The sequence below is a fragment of the Mustela putorius genome, unplaced genomic scaffold (genome assembly GCF_011764305.1).
Source record: "Mustela putorius furo isolate JIRA1106 unplaced genomic scaffold, ASM1176430v1.1 tig00000228_pilon_pilon_pilon, whole genome shotgun sequence".
NCBI lineage: Eukaryota > Metazoa > Chordata > Mammalia > Carnivora > Mustelidae > Mustela > Mustela putorius.
In genome coordinates, this window is record NW_025421322.1 from 24,423,331 (window position 1) to 24,440,905 (window position 17,575).

General features: G+C 52.4%; 1 protein-coding gene across 2 annotated transcripts in view; it reads left to right on the plus strand.

Moving 5' to 3' along the window:
- The first annotated feature begins 272 nt into the window (after window positions 1–272).
- ZHX2 (zinc fingers and homeoboxes 2) overlaps window positions 273–17,575 on the plus strand; it is a 155,304-nt gene continuing 138,001 nt past the window's right edge. The window contains exon 1 of one of the 2 annotated variants that reach the window (XM_045078088.1): window positions 273–786. The gene's annotated coding sequence lies outside the window, so the exon portion shown is untranslated. The remainder of the gene's footprint in view (window positions 787–17,575) is intronic. The other variant, XM_045078086.1, reaches the window with a different exon arrangement.

Here is a 17,575-nt window from a genome sequence, read left to right on the forward strand (position 1 = left end):
GTCTGGGGGTGCCGCGGCTCAGGGCCAGCAGCCGAGCCCCGCAGTCCCTCCGTCTGCCACTCCACGTGGTCAGGATCAACAGTTTGTTGAGCTCATCAGTGACACCTTGAACTTTTCATAAAGAAAATGGGTATTGCACCGGGAGGGTTTGGCCGCGGCCGCCGGGCCGGGTCGTGCTTAATATTCAATGATCTCGCTCGCGCCTCCCCCTCCTCCCCTCGCAGAAATTCCTCCGAGTCCGTTACTGGGCTCAGACTTTTAAGTTAATTTACTGCCCCCCCCCCCCAACCTCGGCTAGTAACCAGCGCCTTTAGGGCCAGCCTCCCCCCACCCAGCTCCCGCCTGAAAATGACATTTCGCCGGCGTCTCCGGAGGGGGCCGAATTTCACTTTGTAACTTTCTGCGGAACCCGAGCCCGGGTGGCAGCTCGGGTGGTGGTATCGTATGCAAATACGCATGCTGACGTTACAGATCATGTGGGTTTTGGCGTAGATTCCCCACTGATCGAGACATTTTTTTTTCCCCTTTTTTTTTTTCCCCTTCTTTTTTTTTTTTTTTTTTTTTTTCTTCTTTTTAAAATTTTGGCCACTGTTCCCCGTACGGGGGCTTTTCCTGTCCGTCTGTCTGGCAGGCTGGCCGTGCCCCTCTTTCCCACGGAGCCCGAGCCCGGCGCCCGGTGGGGAGTGGGGAGTGGGTGGGGGGAGCCAGCAGAGTTCCATTTTGGAACGCCCGTGCCGCGTCTCCGCGCTCCCAGCCCGGGTCCCCGCGTCCCCAGCCCCGGCGCAGGTAAGAAACTTCGCCTCGGCGCCCGGCACCCCCCGCCCGGCGCCGCCAGCCCCGAGCCCCGCACGCCGGGCGCCGGCCACTCCAGCCCAACTTTCCCACCGCCGCCGCCGCCGCCGCGGCTCCCGAAAATGTGTTGTTAATGGGACTTGGCCGGGTTTGTGATTGGAAGGGGGGTGGGGGTGAGGAAGGGGGGGGGCGGTGCGGGCCCTTTTTTGCGGGTGGGAGGAAATCAGAGGATCCGGAGGGGGGGGGCGATTTTTTTTTTTTAAGAGTTTTGATTACAAGTTTGGATAAATGGGAGCCAGACCGAGGAGGAGGAGGAGGAGGAAAAACATGTCTACGTTTCCCTATGTCGACATAAGCCACAAAAAAATATGGCGTCCGCTTTCGACAGGGCGTTACGTAGACCCGACTCTGTTTTTATTTATTTATTTCGTGGCCGTCTCCCTCCCTCCGTGGCCCGGCCGCGGCGCTTTGTGCAAACGGGGCAGGTCCCGCGGGGACTCCGGCGGGACGTGGCCCAGCCCGGCGGCTTTGGCAGGCAGGGGGGCTGCGTGTGCGAGCTGCCCGCCCTCCCCCGCGCTCCCCTCTTCTCCCCTCTCCCGGTGACGATTCGCCGTACTGTGGTGGCAGGAAGCATGACGCCGTGGGCTGAGGCTGCCTCGCCTCTCGTCGCCGCCGTGGCTGCGGGCGGCCGCCGGAGCTACCTGCCGGGGGCAGGGCCGGAGCGCGGCGCCGGCCCCCACGCCCGGCTCAGGTGGCGGGGCGCCCGCGCAGGGGACCGGCGGGGGGTGGGGGGCGACCGGGGGCGGGGTGGGGGGGGGGCTGGGGGTGGTGGCCCCGCGGTCCGCCGCCGGCCGGCCCACGCCCGCGGCCGCCTCTGCCAGCCGAGCCCACGCTCGCCCCCGGAGCGGCAGCTGGCGCTGGCGTCCGCCCCGCGAGAGAGAGGTTCATCTTTGTTGGTGTTGCGGGGTCTTTGTGGCTTCAGCAGGACTTGGTATCCTCGCCTCTGCCAACTTGCCCTTTCCCGGCCGCTGTGCAGGAGGCTGCGGAGACGGAGAGGAGCAGAAAGTTGGGAACCAGTGAGCATCCCAGGACGGTCCCCTCGGCCCCGTAGCTGTGCAGAGCTCGGAGGCGGAGGAGGAGGGTGTCTCGTGAGGCTGGGGAGAAAACTTGGGGAAGCCAAGTTGTGATTTGCTCGGGCTTCCACCTGATTGATCGGCTTCAAAGCCAGTGGGTCTCTGCATTCTGCTGTTCGGGACGGCCTTTTGTTTGTCCGGAGTTGGGGGCGGGCGGGGGGTGCGAATAATGACTTTCCCTGGACCCATATCCTTTGAAAGACGCATTATCCCGCCGGCCCGGGGGGTGGTCCACTGAGTCTTGTCCGGCCCTCGAGTTCTTCCCCTACCTGGTCCCTGACGATCGATCGCCGTCTGTCCAAGTCAGCAGCTCTCCGGGTCTGAAGCAGGCCCCCTTGGGCAGGTTTTCGAGGGGCAAGAATCCCTCCCCTTCATCCCTTGGATAGCTCAGACCTCCCACACTTACCCTCTTAAAACACCACACACACACACACACACACTCACTCACACTCCTTTATGTAGAGCAGAAATTAATGCCTGTTGTAGTGAAGGGGGTGAGCTTCTGAGAGCTCTTCAAGACTTCAGTCAAAAGGTGATTTTCTATTTATGAGGGCCCTGAGTTGAAGCAGTTCAGTCCCAGGGCAGTAATGTCAAAAAGCATTTGGATGACAACCAAGTGGAATAAATATCTTGTAAAATGGCATGTTTAAAAGTAAAAATAGATTAATGGAGCCCTCAAGTGCTTGAATGGAACTAACATAAAGGTTTGATTCAAGTTTAAAGGGAAAATTATATAAAGCTGTATACACATCTTCTTTTAAGGCAGGGCGCCGAGGGAATCTACAAGTAAGACTGAGATGCATCGCTGACAGTAACCGGACCAGGGATCTGTGGGAATTTTGTGGGGTGCTGAAAAGCCAGGCTGAGATTGTTCCTGTGCGCATGTGCCCCTTCTGGCTCAGTTTGATGTCAGTGGGGACGCACCTGAAGTTAACGGCTCTTAGGGGGAAAATCAGAGGCCAGGGATTTAGGGGAAATCTGATACATTAACCAAGCCCCATGGAAAGGAAAAGATAGAATGACAAGTGTTTGTTGGTACTCAAGGATATTCTGATGAAATGCAGGGTATCTTGACCTGCGGAGAGGTGACCCCCACCCCAGGTGTCTCATCTCCATCAGGGCCGTGTGATTGAGTGGGACGCCACGCACTTGACAAAGAGAATAATGACAGTGTTCGATCACGGTGGCTAACATTTACTGTTTTAGTGGGCCAGGCACAATGCTTTCTATTCCGGGTGCTTTCTCATTTAATTCTCACCAAAACCCTGTGAGATAAGGACTGTTATTATCTCCAGTTTGCAGTTGAGGAAACTGAGGCTCAGAGAGGTGAAGAAATTTGCCCAAAGCTGCAGAGCAAAAAGGGAAGCCAGTATGCAAAGGCCTTGGTTCTTTGCCTTCAACACTCCTGTTATGGCAGCTCTGGGATAGGGCGAGTCCTCATTAGTGTGGAAAAGTAAAGGGACAGGTGTAGGTGAAAAAGGAGGAATGGTGACCCCTCTCCTGGAGTTTGAACTCCAGAATTTTCCTGGGCTTCATTTTTTTATTCATTTATTTAGCAACTGTGTGTTGATCTATTTGTTCATTCAGCAGCTATAATCATCCTGGGAAGAGTGCGGTCATTAGCCCTTTTTATATGCCAAGAACTTTTATAAGTGCTTCTGGTTACTTTGTCTTCATGACAACCCTGTGGGGTAAGTACTGCTGTTCTGTCCCTTTTATAGATGAGGAAGCAGAGGCACGGAGAGATTCTCCAACTTGCCCAAGGCCCAACAGTTAGTAAGTGAAGTGCTAGACCCCGGAACACGCTCGCTTCAGGCTCCAGTGTGCTGCTCTAGACATTATAGAGATGCTGGGGAGGTAGAGCCCCCTAACCTCAATGCAAAACACTGCCCCAGGCCCTAGGAGAGGCTGGCAGGATCCGAGCGCCCCCTACCCCCTAGGAATCTGAGCAGCGGGCAGGCCAAATCAAGCAGGATTAACTAAGTGCTGTAATTGAGAAAAGCACAATGAAGGGCATAATTACTGTGCTCCGAGGGAATCGTGGAGGATTTCCTAAAGGGGGTAGCGTCTGAACTGACCCATGGGATGAGAAGGGACAGTGTCTGGAGGTGTGTCGGGTGTGACTGCGTTCAGCTGTTAGCAGCAGAAATCCTGACCACTGGCCACTTAACCAGAGGGGGCGTACTTGTGTCAGTCAATGAGAAGGGTGGGTGGGACGATGTGCCACTGGGGACGACCCGGGCTCTGTCTTTCCGCTTTGCCATTCTTAGGTACAGGCCTTTGGCCCCAGGTCTATGTTTTTGAGGTGGGAAGGTGGTTGCTGTGGCTCCAGGCTTCACATCCGCCTTCCAGGAAAGAGAAAGCAGGATGAGTGAGGCTTAGAGCATTTACCTAGTGTGGCTTTACTGTTAATGTGGGAAGAGTTGCCTCTCAGGGACTTTTGTCCTTAGCTTGTTGGCCAGAACTGTGCCGCCTGGCCACCCAGGGAGGGACAGTCGTGTGTTTTGGGGTAGGCACATTGCTGCCGTGAACAAATTGGGGTGGATGGTGCAAATGGTTGTTGAGTTGGCGGATACAGTGTGTGTGGCCTAAGAGGAGAGGAAGAAAGGTTTTCCCGGCGAAGGTAAAACCACGTCGCTGTGCCTGTTCTGAGGGGGTGGAGAGGGGGATGCCAGGAAGGTTGTACAAAGCGACGATGCCCAGACTTGGGGGTGGACGTGGAGGAGGTTGGCTTTTAATGCATAGGTACCGGGGAGCTACGGCAGGTTTCTGAGGGATGTCATGTGTTTAGGAAGGTAAGACTGACAGCGATGTGCCTTGTGCAGACAAATCAGCTTGGTTCTTATTTAAAATAAAATGAGTTCTGGAAAGTTTTGGACCAAGGGACCAGTTTTGCCTTAGGGCAGAAAGAAGACAGTGCAGTAAGGAAGGAAGGAATGATGGGGAGATGTCTTTTAGGTCCTGCCAACAGGAATCCAAAGTTAACCCGATGTTAATCAGCTTTTCCCAGGGGTAACTAGCTCTGCCTTATCATATCTCAGTTCGTGGAGCTGAAAACCGTGGAGGTAGGTACGGTTACTCCCCAAACACTACACTTGGCCTTCCTCCTGACCCTCAGACACCTGGGTCCTACCTGCATTAGAATAACTTTGGTCATGACCCTTCGCCCTTGCTTTATTTTTTTAAGATTTATTTATTTATTTAAAAGAGAGCAAGAGAGAGGGAGAGAGAGAGAGCGTGTGAGCATGTGCATGTGCGCATAAGCAGGAAGGGGGGAGTGGAGAGGGTCAGAATCCTGAGCAGACTCCCCAGTGAGCATGGAGCCCAAAGCAGGGTTTGATCTCATGCCGCTGAGATCATGACCTGAGCCAAAATCAAGAGTCAGACCCCTCACTGACTGAGCCACCAGGCGCCCTGCTTCACCTTTGCGTTAAATCAGGGGGTTGCGACCAAAGGGCATCAGAGGGCCTTCTGTCAGGTTCTTCACTCTGGATTCCTCCAGCAAGACTCACGTCCCTGATTCTCTGCTAATGTGGTTAGCTTTATGACTTTGGGCTGTTACTTACCTTGCTGAACCTCAGCTTCCACATCCCGAACACGGAGATTGTTCCAGTAGCCGCCTTACGAGTTGTTGTGCAGCTTGAGAAGAAACTTACGAGAGGGCTTAGCATAGCACCTAACACCGTGTTCAGGACACGTCTGCTGTTGTCACCGTCATCACGCCCAGCATCATCACGGCCACTGCCTCATGCCTCAGGCATGTGACTCCCCGGTCTCCCTGAAGTGCCAAGTGATTAACACAGGGGATGTTTATCATTGATTCCAAAAACCCCACTGTCCCCATCTCATCGAATGGTCCTCCCTCCTCTCCCACTGAAACGGACAGCCTTCCTGGAATATCGCAGGGAGACCTGGGGCAGCGCTCAGGGTCTGTAATGTGCTGTGTCATGGTCAAATCCAGACAGCGCGGTTCTGAGAGGATGCTCGGCTACTCACGTCCCCTGTGGTAGACAGTAAAGTAGACATTGCTTTTAGTATTGACAAGGTAGTTTCGTTTTTAAATAGAACAAAAAAATCCTTCCTGTCTCCCCTCCCCCACCCTTCTGTAAGACCCCCCCACCCTCCATCAAACAGGTTGTGATTTTAAGAACATCCACCCACAATCTGTTTCCTGTTCCTAGGCTTAGAGTCATGCATTTGAGAGGGGTTAGTTGGCAATGGTGTGAGAGAGAGAGAGTGAGTGTGTGTGTGTGTGTGTGTGTGTGTACACGCACACACATGTTGACTCCCAAGGAGAGAAACGGTTCTGACAACAGTACATCAGTTTCCACCCAAACTTTCAAATGGAATTTTAAAAAGCCAGAGCCAGAACCAGTTTTCTGGCTGACACCTCGCTTTACCCCCCTGGTGAACAATTCACCTGTTAAAAGGCACAGTTCACGCACTTTCTTCCTTCTTCTGCCCCCACTGCAACCCTCTGGTATAAGAAACACTCAGTGGAGATTAAATCTTACTACACAATGTTTCACTGCGATAGTAGTTACCACTGCGAGTCCGCAGTGAATGAAGGCTTGTACTACTGATCCATGGGGGAGCGATGTTAAGGAGTGTGACCGGGCAGTCGCTTTGGTGTAAGAGATCGGTGGTATGTTTGGGGGGCACACAGGCTTGGTTTAGGATAGAAAAGTGAGAAGCATGTGATGGGTTTACTTCTAGATTTAAAGCCATGCTGGGTTTGCCCTGCGGGGGGAAACCAGCAAAATCCTGGGAACCATTCGCTGTCAAGTTCAGCTTGGGGAGTGGATTCATGCATCCCCAGGGCCTCAGAGAGAAGCCAAATTGAGTTCTTTCCGTCTTTGGGAGGGAATCCTCTCTGTTGGAGGCCCAGGATAGACTCTGGGAGAGAGAAGGAGCCTGCCATTGAGAAGGGAGGAGGCAGGTTGTAAGTAAGAGTTCTTGGGATACAAGTTCTCGTTGGCCTGGTGAGGAGGCTGCCACCGCAGCTTTTAGACTCCAGAACGTCTGCAGAAAACCGAGGAAGGTCCAGGAGTCTAACCTGAGGAGGGAGAACTCCTGTACACATGCACGGGCTGTGCAAACACGAGAGCTGGAATCAGTGTTGGCTCCAGAAGAACACTCCTCAGCGGGGCTGACTTTCGTGCCCGCCCCCAGCTGTCTTGGCCCTCACCCCCCTGCCTTGTCTGCTCCGACTGGTGAGATGGAACCATGACAAAGTTCCCTATACACCCAGCCACACTGCAAACACATGGTGTTGCCGCCTGGAGAACAGCAACACGCCCCCAGCTGGAACGCCTCCTATGTACCAGGCACTGTGCTGAACACTTTCCTCTCACCGTGGCGTTCATTCAGTTGTGACCATGAGGAGCGCTTCGAGAGCTGGAGGGTTGCCCCATTGCAAAGACAGGAAACCAGAGCTCAGAAAGGTCAGGTTCTCGCCAAAGGTCACAGAGAGAAGGTGGCCAAGTCGGGATTCCAACTCCGATCGGTCTGATCCCAAAGCCGGTGGATGCTCCCCGCTGGCTTCTGGAGGCTGGGAGGAAGGATGGGGAGAAGGGACGGTTTCAGGACGCGCTTCTGGGCAGTCTGATTGCTTTTCTGCTGAAGGGGCGTAGGGGTGTGGGTGTGCATGCATGAGTAGGAGTGTGTGTGTATGTGTGAGTTTAGTCACAACAGAAGAGATTTCCAAAACCGCGCTGGTTATCCTTAGTCCCCCAACGCTCCCCCGCCCCCCACCCCTGCTCCAAGAAAGACAACTCTAAAACCTCCGTCAGGGTCTGTGACAGAACATTCTTCAGGGGGTCCTGCTCCCTCTCCACCCCCTCCCTGTGTGTTAGAGAGAAGGAATCCCAGGGGGCTGCAAGCTGCACTTGGGGACCGAGGAGACTCTGGGCGCTACTTTGGAGATGCTGAACACCCTCGCCAGCCAGTGGGGGAAGGAGATGGAGAGAGCAGGCGTTGGGAGGGTGGAAATGGCTGTGTTGCTGTTTTTATACAATAAAAGAGGATCATTGTAATTGGGAGCCCTTGAATCATAACACGTCTGCCTATGGCTCTCTCCAGCTGCAGAGCCATTTAGTTAAATAGCACACAGAAACCTCCTTTCGGCCGGTATTACTTTCCCGCTGTTCTTAAAATGCAAGACTGAGCTGAACTGTGGTAACGACAAAGCCATCTCAGGCTCCCCCAGCCCCCGGGTGTACCCAGAGCCCCCACGGAATCTCCCTGGCCCCTGGAGGAAGACATTTAGAAATTCTTTTCATTTGTACGGCACCCTTGCCTTTTTGGAAACAGCTCCTTTAAGATATTTGCACACAGTCTGGTGAGAGCGAGATGGCACAGCCAAGTTGTTTGGGGGTGGGGCTGGCCCAGAAGGGGCAGAGAGAGGCCAGCGTGCCGGTGCTGGTAGGGATGGGGTGTGTCTGTGCCTTTTGTGGGGTGCAGTGGGAAATGGAGAGATATGGACTGACAGCTAGAAGCTGGAAAAAGAGATTGCCCCCTGGCCAAGAGATTTAGGGGAAGAGACTCTCCCGGTGGCTCCCGGCAGGAGCAGAGAGAACCCCTCCCCTCCCCTAAGAGCGCGCTGAGGGTTCATTATCCTGTAGAAAGGCCTGCTACTTTCTTCTGGGGAACTTTGTGTTACAGAATTAGTGATGAGCCTGCCATGAACTTCTGCCAGAGGCAGGCCGTTCAGGAGGAGCTGGGAGACTTCACATTGTTTCCAAGAGCAAGGGCGCTCGGGCCCACGGGGCCACAGAGTAGAAACCGTTGGGCTCATTCCGAGGGTTAATGGTAGACATTGCGAAGATGGAGGGCTGTATTCGGCACTGTGACATTGAACATGGCCTGACTTCAGCACTTTCGGAAATGGGATTTATGGGTCTTCCGGTACAAAGTCTAATGTCCTCTGGGATCTCCGGAGGAGGATATTGGGGAGCGAGGGATGAGTCTCATAGCCACATGGTGCACTGGTAGGATCGGGGAATGTTCCAGCTGGAAGAAACTTCACAGCGCCCCGAGTCCATCTGAGGGAAACTGAGGCCCAGAGAGCTTAGCCCATTCATCCAAGACGACATGATCACCTGGCAGTAGATCGCTCGTGCTCATCTCTAGGGCCCAGCTTACAGCTCTTGTACCCTTGCGCCTTCCCTCACTACTCTGGTTTCTGTCTGGCCAGCAAATACTCAGCAGCTGCTGGAGGAGGAAAAGGGCGTCCCGGCCCGCAGGAAGGTCTCGGTCACGGGGCACTTAGCAACCACAGTTGTCCTCATACTGACGTGGTAGGCGCAGTGCTGAGCACCCTTTGTGTGTCAGCTCATGAACGTCCGAAGAGATAGAAGAACTCTCTTATCTCCGTTTAACAGGTGAGGAAGAGCATATCAAGAAGCCCTTTGTCCAAGGTTTCTGGGAACCAGGCACCTGCGGCTCCTCCCTCCAGGAGGAGGGAGGCACCAGCCTCTCCTGCCCTCCGTGCACCTGGGGCTCCGCTGTCCCCGATTAGAACTTGTGGCTGAGCCACCAGCCTGTGCTGACGGTGACACAAGGATGAGCGCGCATTTGGGGCTTGACACGGGGCATCCTCACACATAGTTCCCCCTAACCCCCCGTTTATTGAATGCCACCGTGTGTAGGCTCCTTAGGCTGTCACCCCACAGCCCAAGTCGTTAGTCCAGCGCCCCAGCCGAGCAGGGGGTGTGAGGGCGGAGCTGGGACTCCAGCACAGGCCGTGCAGTCCAAGCCTGAAACAGTTTCAGCCCCATCAGCCCTGCTGCAGCCATAACGTGCTCTTTGGGGGGGGGGTTCTCTGTGGGCAAGGACAGGTCACTTAGGGACACCAAATCACCCTAAAAGTCCCCCTAAAACTAAAGGAACTGGGACACTCGAGGCAACTTTCAACTGAGCATTAGATACTTATTTGAGCATATTAAGATGTACCAGTTATCTCACGAAACAAACCGAGCGTTGCTGGGGGCAAGGGGATAGGGAGAGGGGGGTGGGGTTATGGACATTGGGGAAGGTACGTGCTATGGTGAGTGCTATGAAGTGTGTAAGCCTGATGATTTGGAGACCTGTACCCCTGGAGCAAATACTATATTATATGTTAAAAAAAAAAAAGTACCAATTATAGGCACCCCTGAGTGGCTCAGTTGGTTAAGTGTCTGCCTTCAGCTCAGGTCATGATCCTGGGGTCCCGGGATCGAGCCCTGCCTCAGGGCTTCCTGCTCTCGGGGAGCCTGATTCTCTCTCTCCCTGTGTCTCTCCCCCATCTTGTGCACGCCCTTTCTCACTCCCTCTCTCTCTCTCTCTCTCAAATAAGTGAATAAAATCTTTAGAAAAAACTACCAGTTACAATATAGGGGGTGCTGTGTGCCAGGCCCTGTGCAGCTGTGTACGCAGGTGTTAGCATTAGCGCGTATTTTAAAAGAACTTAAATTGTAACGTACATCCCTTAAAACTCACCCATTTATAAAGTGTACAACTAGGTGATGACTAGTGTGTTTACAGCTGTACAACCATCACAACAGTCTCATCTTAGAGCATCTCCATCATCTCAGAAGGAGATCCTGTGCCCATTAGCTCTCACTAACCAGCCCCCTCTGCAGCCGCCCGTCCCCAAGCCTTAGCAACTGAATCCACTCTCTGTCTCTACAGACCTGCCCTTGCTGAGCATTCCATACAGGGAAAACTGTGTAAATGCCCGGTCTTTCATGTTTAACTTCTTTCACTTAGCATAGGGGTCTTGAGGCTCGTCCGTGTTACAGGACGCATCAGGACCTCATTGTTTTCACAGCTCCATAGTATTCCCATGTGTGCCCGTTTCTGCGAGGGCCGCCATAAAAAATACAGCAGACCCAGTGGCTTCAACAACAACAGACATTTATTTTCCCATGGTTCTGGCAGCTGGACGTTGAAGATCAAGGTGTCAGCACACTTGATTTCTTCTGCGACCTCTCTCCTCGGCTCGCAGATGGCCGTCTTCTCCCATGGCCTCATGTGGCCTTTCCTCAGTGCATCCGTGGGGTCCCTCTGTGTGTCCACATTTCCCCTTCGAAGGACACCAGTCAGACTGGATTTGGGCCCACACTCCTGGCTTCATTTTAACTTAATTCTCTCTTTAAAGGACCTGTCTCCAAATACAGTCACAATCGGGGGTACTGGAAATAGAGCTTCAACATGTGAATTGAGGTGGGGATATAGGTCAGCCCCTTTTTTGTTTGTCCATCCACCTGCCAATAATTGGGTTTCTGTATTCAGGGCTTTGGAACCATGCTGCTGGGAACACTTGTGTGCGATCTGTATGGGGGTGTGTTTTTACTTCCAGCAGGAAGAACCTAGGAGTGGAATTGTTAGGTTAGGTGGTCCCTTTATGTTTAACTTATTTTTTAAGATTTTATTTATTTATTTGAGAGAGACAGAGAGAGAGAATGAGCAGCGAGGAGGGGCAGAGAGAGAGAGAGAGGCAGACTCCCTGCTGAGTGGAAGCCTGACATGGGACTCATCCCAGGACCCTGAGATCATGACCTGAACCAAAGGCAGATGCTTCAACGACTGAGCCTCCCAGGCATCCCTATGTTTACCTTTTTGAAAAATTACCAAACCATTCTCCACAGTGGCAGCACCATCTCACATTCTCTGCAGCGGGGCAAGAGGGTTCTGGTTTCTCCGAGTCTCCACCAACCCTTGACATTGCCCTAAGCCCCATTTTACAGGTGAGGAAACTGAGCATGGCGTAGGGAGGGTCAGTCACGTGGCTTGAGGGCAGAGGTGCGGGATCACAGGCCAGTCTGACCAGGAGACTACCCCGGGCGGGCCCGGACTAGGGTGAAGCAGGGCCGGCCTGGCTCCTGCAAGTGTGGGGCCCGCACTGGAGAGGAAGGGCCCCCTTCAGTTTCGTGTCCTTGGGTGGCTAGTTGGCCGCCTGCCTCACCCCTGTCCTTGCCCTGCCGCTAGCCTGCTCCCTGCATGTAGGGGACTGCGCTTAGTGTTGGGAGCAGGGTGCGGGAGATAAAGATGACCGAGCCACAGCCCCTGCCCAGGAGGAGCTCCCAGGCATGCTTGGCAGTGTGTGCATTTGCTGCACCACACAGCTGGCCTAGCGGGACTCGCGACGGTGGAGCCCCTGCAACCAGGGTCACTGTGTGAGTCCCAAGGGGCAGCACCTCTGAAGTACTTAGCCCAGCACCTGGCACCTAGGCAGTGCCCCAGAAGTGCTGGCTCAGACTGGTGTGTTATCACTGACCTATCTTGGACCTTCTCTATGGCGAGGCTAACTCTGAGGCATGAGAGCTATCCTTTTGCCTTGGATCCATGACTGGGGCCACACCCCTACCCCACTGAAGCAGCCATCACCCAGTGAACAGGAAGTGACCGGGGTGAAGGAATGGGCCATCCAGGCTCTCCTCGGACCTGCTGAGCTGGTCCTGGGAGTGGTGGGTCCCATCCCTGGAGCCCAGCTCAGGCTCTCCTTGGCATCTGGCAGTCCCTGGCTGGGCTGTCAATGTTCTATGTCTGGTTCTGCTACCTCCCAAGCCAGAGTGTGATTCCTGTGCTTCCAGGTGTTAGAAAAGACCTGATAGATCATGCGTGGGGCCTAGATGAGCCAGGGAAGGGTGCTTCGGGGCCTTTCTGAGGAATTGGCAGTCCCCTGGTTTTCCCCCAGCTGGGAGAAAGGGCCCTGTCTGTGGCCTTGGTTATAACCAGATCAGCCTGCTGCTCGTTGAGGGCCGGGAGGGGTGTACGACCTCCGGGGAGGGATTCATGGAATCAACCTCAAGATTTCTGGATATAGAAAAGATACGTGCCACTTACAGAAATGATAGAAATGTGTGGTTCTAAAACACCCAATCTGATCATGTTTCATTATCCTTCTAAAAACCTCCCCGTGTCTATGGTTGTCCAGGAGTCACAAGCTCAAATGCTTTCAGGGGCTTTGCAGGTCGTATACGAGAGTGAAGGGGTGTAGAAGGCGGTGGCAAGTGATGGGAAATGGGTCAAAGTGAAAAGCCTAAACCCAGTCTAAAGGTGTCCAAAATCCATTTTTTTTCCCAATGTGCTTTTCTATCCATTTTAATGAGGACCTCCCCTTAGTCATTTCTAGCCCATAGGATCAAGTCCACAAATCCCTGACTCGCACATGACAGCTGTCTAAGAGCTGAGCTCTGCCCACCAGGCACGTTCTGCTATAAGCCGTGGGCCCCTTGCCCTGTGCCCCGCACTCCAGCCCGACAAGACTGGCCCCTAAACTCAGGTGCCACCCTCTCTCCTTTTCCTTTCCCCCAGAAAGACTCCTCCCCAAACTCAGCAAGACCTACTCATTCCTGCTAGAGGGAGAACTTGCTCCCTCCTCCGAGAAGCAAGTGTGCCATAGAAATAACCCCTTAGAGATCTTAGCACATTGATTTTCGTCTGTCTCCTTGAAAAACTGTGAGCCATCCCACCACCCCAAGGGAGGGTTTCCTGTTTGTCTCCATGTTCCCAGCACCAGCTCGAGGCTCACCCATTTAGTAGATTCAAAAGGAATGTGTCTCGTGTGATTGGACTGTTACAAGGATGAGTAAAGGACCTTTTCACCGGAGCCTGTGTGGGAGCCTGTGCTCTGGGTCATCACGAGTTAGCAGAATGCGCTGCTGCTCACTGCTGCCCCCGGTGGCGAGTCTAGGACAGTCACTGGACCATTTTGTAACAGGAAGCAGTGTGGAGGAAGCTTCCGACCCAGGCTGGTTTCGTCCCAGATTTAGGATCTTTGGCCAAACTCTGCCAAACTCCCTGCCTCACTGGCTCCTTCCCACTGCCTCGTCTGGACCTCTGGCCTCTGTGTGCGGCCTGGACCCACTTTCTCCATCTGACTTGTCCGTCCCCTCTGTAGCCTCTTGGGAACACGGTCTTCAGCTTCCCGTAGGGCACCTACTGCAATTTGACGGGTCGTGGTGCATGGTCTTTCTACTACTTCCAATAGTATGCTGTTTTTTACTTTTTAATTTTATTTTATTACCCAAGTCTAAACTTGAGACCAGACTCTACTGTCAAGGTAATAGAGAGGAAGGAAACAAAGTGATTGAATGCCTGCTACATGCCAAACACTGAACCAAACAATATTGTGTACTCTACGTTGTTTTAAATTATTTAATTCTCCCAACACCCCACTTGGTAGACTTTTTATACCTATTTTATGGATGAGGAAATTGAAGCGTCAAGAAATTAACTTGGCTGAGTTATACAGGAAATGGTGGAGCTGGGATTTCGAGCCGGGTCTCAGTGACATTGGGCCCCAGGGACTTGCCACAGCACGATGCTGGAGTGTGGGGTAAAGAGTATTAAGAGTCTGTGTGGGGGTGCCTGGCTGGTTCTGTTGGAAGAGCATGCAACTCTTGATCTCAGGGTCATGGGTCTGAGCCCCATGTTAGGTGTAGAGATTGCCAAAAGAACAACAACAAAAAATCTGTGTTAAATGCCTGAGCAGATGGGATACCAGGGACACTAGTTGTATATTGCCTTCTAGAGTTTAAGATTTTGCTTGTGAAAAGCTGCAAGGTAGCCTTACTACCGGAGCATCTTCTTCCTTTCCCTTACAAGGTGCCTCTTGGCACTCATATAGCTTCTCATTCCCAAGATGCATTTCCTCTTACAGTTTTGTCACCAATTTTGCCCCCACTCTGGGGAGGGAAGGAAAAAATACCTGTCATGAGAGAGTTGGCCACAGTTAGTATATCTCAGCAATCTTGCTGGGCCATCTTATGCAATGGGAAAATGGTCTCCCTGAGATTTCAGTCTGGTGCGGAAGGACTGGCCATTCTGGGACAAACATGCATGAACCCTCTGGAATGGTACTGAATAAAGATACAGGAACAGTCAAGTGAGGCTAACCAATGATGCCATGACAAGGAAACCCCCAGATCCCACTCCCTTAAGAGAACAAGGCTTATCTCTTGCCCTTGGGAAGCACGCTGAAGGTCAGTAGCTCATCAAGGTAGCTCTCTTCCAAGCTGGAACTTAGGGATCCAGGTGGCCCGGATCCACATCATTTGAAGCAATTGGCTTTCAGGCTGCTGGAGCATAGGAGAAGAAAATTAAAGGGTCCCCTACACACTCTTTAAAGGTATCACCTCTCCTCACAGGACCCTGCCTAATTGTAGGATACTGGAAAATCAGGGGGTAGTGGGTGGTATGTGAATGTTTGGTGAGTTATTTCTATCCCGTGAGGCCCAGGGTTGGGGCTGTGATACTTCAGCAAGTCATTGTTCCTCTCAGCCTTGCCAAGTATCGGGGAGTAAAGAGGATCGGTGGCAAAGCCCAGAATCGAACACAGCTTCTTAACACTTAGTCCAGTGCCATTTTGGCTTCTAAAGTCAGTGCTCAATTGTCCCGCCCAATGGGTTGTGGAGGAGGGGTCCTGATGCTTAGAAGGCCCCCCACAAACATTAAAGATAAGAAATGTTTGCAACATATTTACCTTTCCTATATTTCATGGAAGACCATTACAATTTGGTTTGACATTGAATGTCCAGTGTGGCCTAAAGAAAATGAACTTGAACGAGCCCATATGTACCCCTAAGCACGCAAGATGCCAATGCAAGGGTAACTCTGAGAGCCAGCGTTTATGTTGAGCATGCAGTGTACCAGGCAGAGTCTCAGCTCTGTGTGGGTTCATTTATGTGCGCCACCCAACTTCCTGAGAAGGTCCTGACTCTCTCTCCTCCTGAGAGAGGCCTGCTTATCTGCATGTAACAAACGAGGAGCGTCAGAGGCTCTGGGAGGTGACATGGCTGTGAAGCCCAACTTCACAGGCAGCACTAGCTGATTCTCAACCCAGCACTCAATTTGTGAGGTTGGGAGTATGTCAGGGATGCAGGAAAGGCTAAGGATTAAGTAGCAGTGCTATTCACGTGAGCCGTTGAATGCTTTGGGGTTATGCAGACATGCCTCTCCTTTTCAAGGTGTGCGGAAAGTGTTCTGGAAGCTGGCCACTTTGTCTGTCCAGGAAATAGTCAAGCCCCTACTTTGCATCAGGCGCCATGCTATATAGTAGGGATTCTACAGTGGTGGACGAGATACTACTTTCAATCTGGGTTTGATATATTCCTCAATGGAACTTCCTAGATTAAAAAAAAAAAAAAAAATGTCCTTGAAAGATAACCTCCAGATCATGTATTTGAGTTTTGGCTTCAAAGACATGCCATGCAGCTGCTGGGCTCTGCTTCAGAAGTCGGGACCCTCTTCAACCAGTCGGTCCTTCACTTAACCAGCCCAGCCTCTGCTGGTTACCAACTGTGCACTAGTTTGTGTCTCAGTCAGCCAACCAATAATAAAGCCAACATTTGAGATTACCTAGTCTGACCCTCTGAGGTTTTGTCTTTTTTTTTTTTTAAGTTGTATTTATTTATTTGACAGAGAGAGAGCACAAGCTTGGGGAGTAGCAGCGAGAGGGAAGGGGAGAAGCAGGCTCCCCATAGAGCAGGGGGAGCCCGATGAGGGACTTGATCCCAGGACTCAAGCTGAAGGCAGTTGCTTAACCAACTGAGCCCCCCAGGCGCCCTCTCTGAGATTTTAGTAGAAGTAACCAAGGCTCTAGGATGTGAAATGCTCAAGGCCCTTATTCTTTAAAATGTTTCAATATCAAAGCTCCCTCCAGAATAACAGATTTTACCAATGATACAAAAAGTATTCCTCCCTCTCCTGTACTTCCATTTATGAATGTTAAGGATACAGTGTTTTGCCTCTCATAGGCACTTGACACCTTTGATCTTAGGCCTTTTCACTAACCTAGTGCCCAGGGCGGGGCGGAAAAGCTGACAGCCTCCTCTCCTGCCTCACCTCAGACTTGAAGTGTGGTTAAGGGAGCCCCCATTCTTCCCTTCATCACAGAAAAGGTGAAGGACACGTACACGTACAACATCAGATTATTAGCAGTGAACCTGGGCTAGAACCCTGTGCTTTTTGCTTGTGCTTTGCTGTGTGTGTGTGTGTGTGTGTGTGTGTGTGTGTGTGTGTGAGATTTTCTTGCTTATATGTTCAGTATTCGATTTTTATATGAAGCTCTCTCCCAAAACTAATCATTTTAGACTTCCAGGGTCAGGAGGTGGTGGCGGGGGGAGATGCACATACAGAAGTATGTCTATGAGACGGTTTTCGAGAACTTCACATTTTTTCGCTCAGGGTTTGAAGTGTGGCGTTTGGGCCCCCCAGAAAGTAATAGTGTGACTTGGTTATCTCCTCGGAGGCGAGGACTTGGTTTTCATGATGCTGGTAACCCGATGAGGGAAACTGCAGGGTTCCATCTCCCTGACTGTGAGCAGCTTTCTGTGTAGGTGTCCGAGCTGGATCCCGGGGTGTGGGCAGCCTCCCTCATTCTGGGATTCTGGAGGAGTCCTGTCCTCCTGCTGCCCACCAGCCTCTGCTTTGCATGAATAACAGGCATTTGAATTTACTGATGAGAAAAACAAAATGCTTTTGACTCCTCTCACTCATCTGGAACAGCTGGAATCCATGTGTCTTGCGGGTCAGATGAACTTGACCGCAGAAGACACCAGCCATCATTATGCCTCATCCTGGCTCCCTCCTGTCCTGCCCTGCTCCCCCTCCTGGGTTCACATGGGCCCCTAGCTTTTCTGCTCTGCCAGACACCCTGCAGGGAA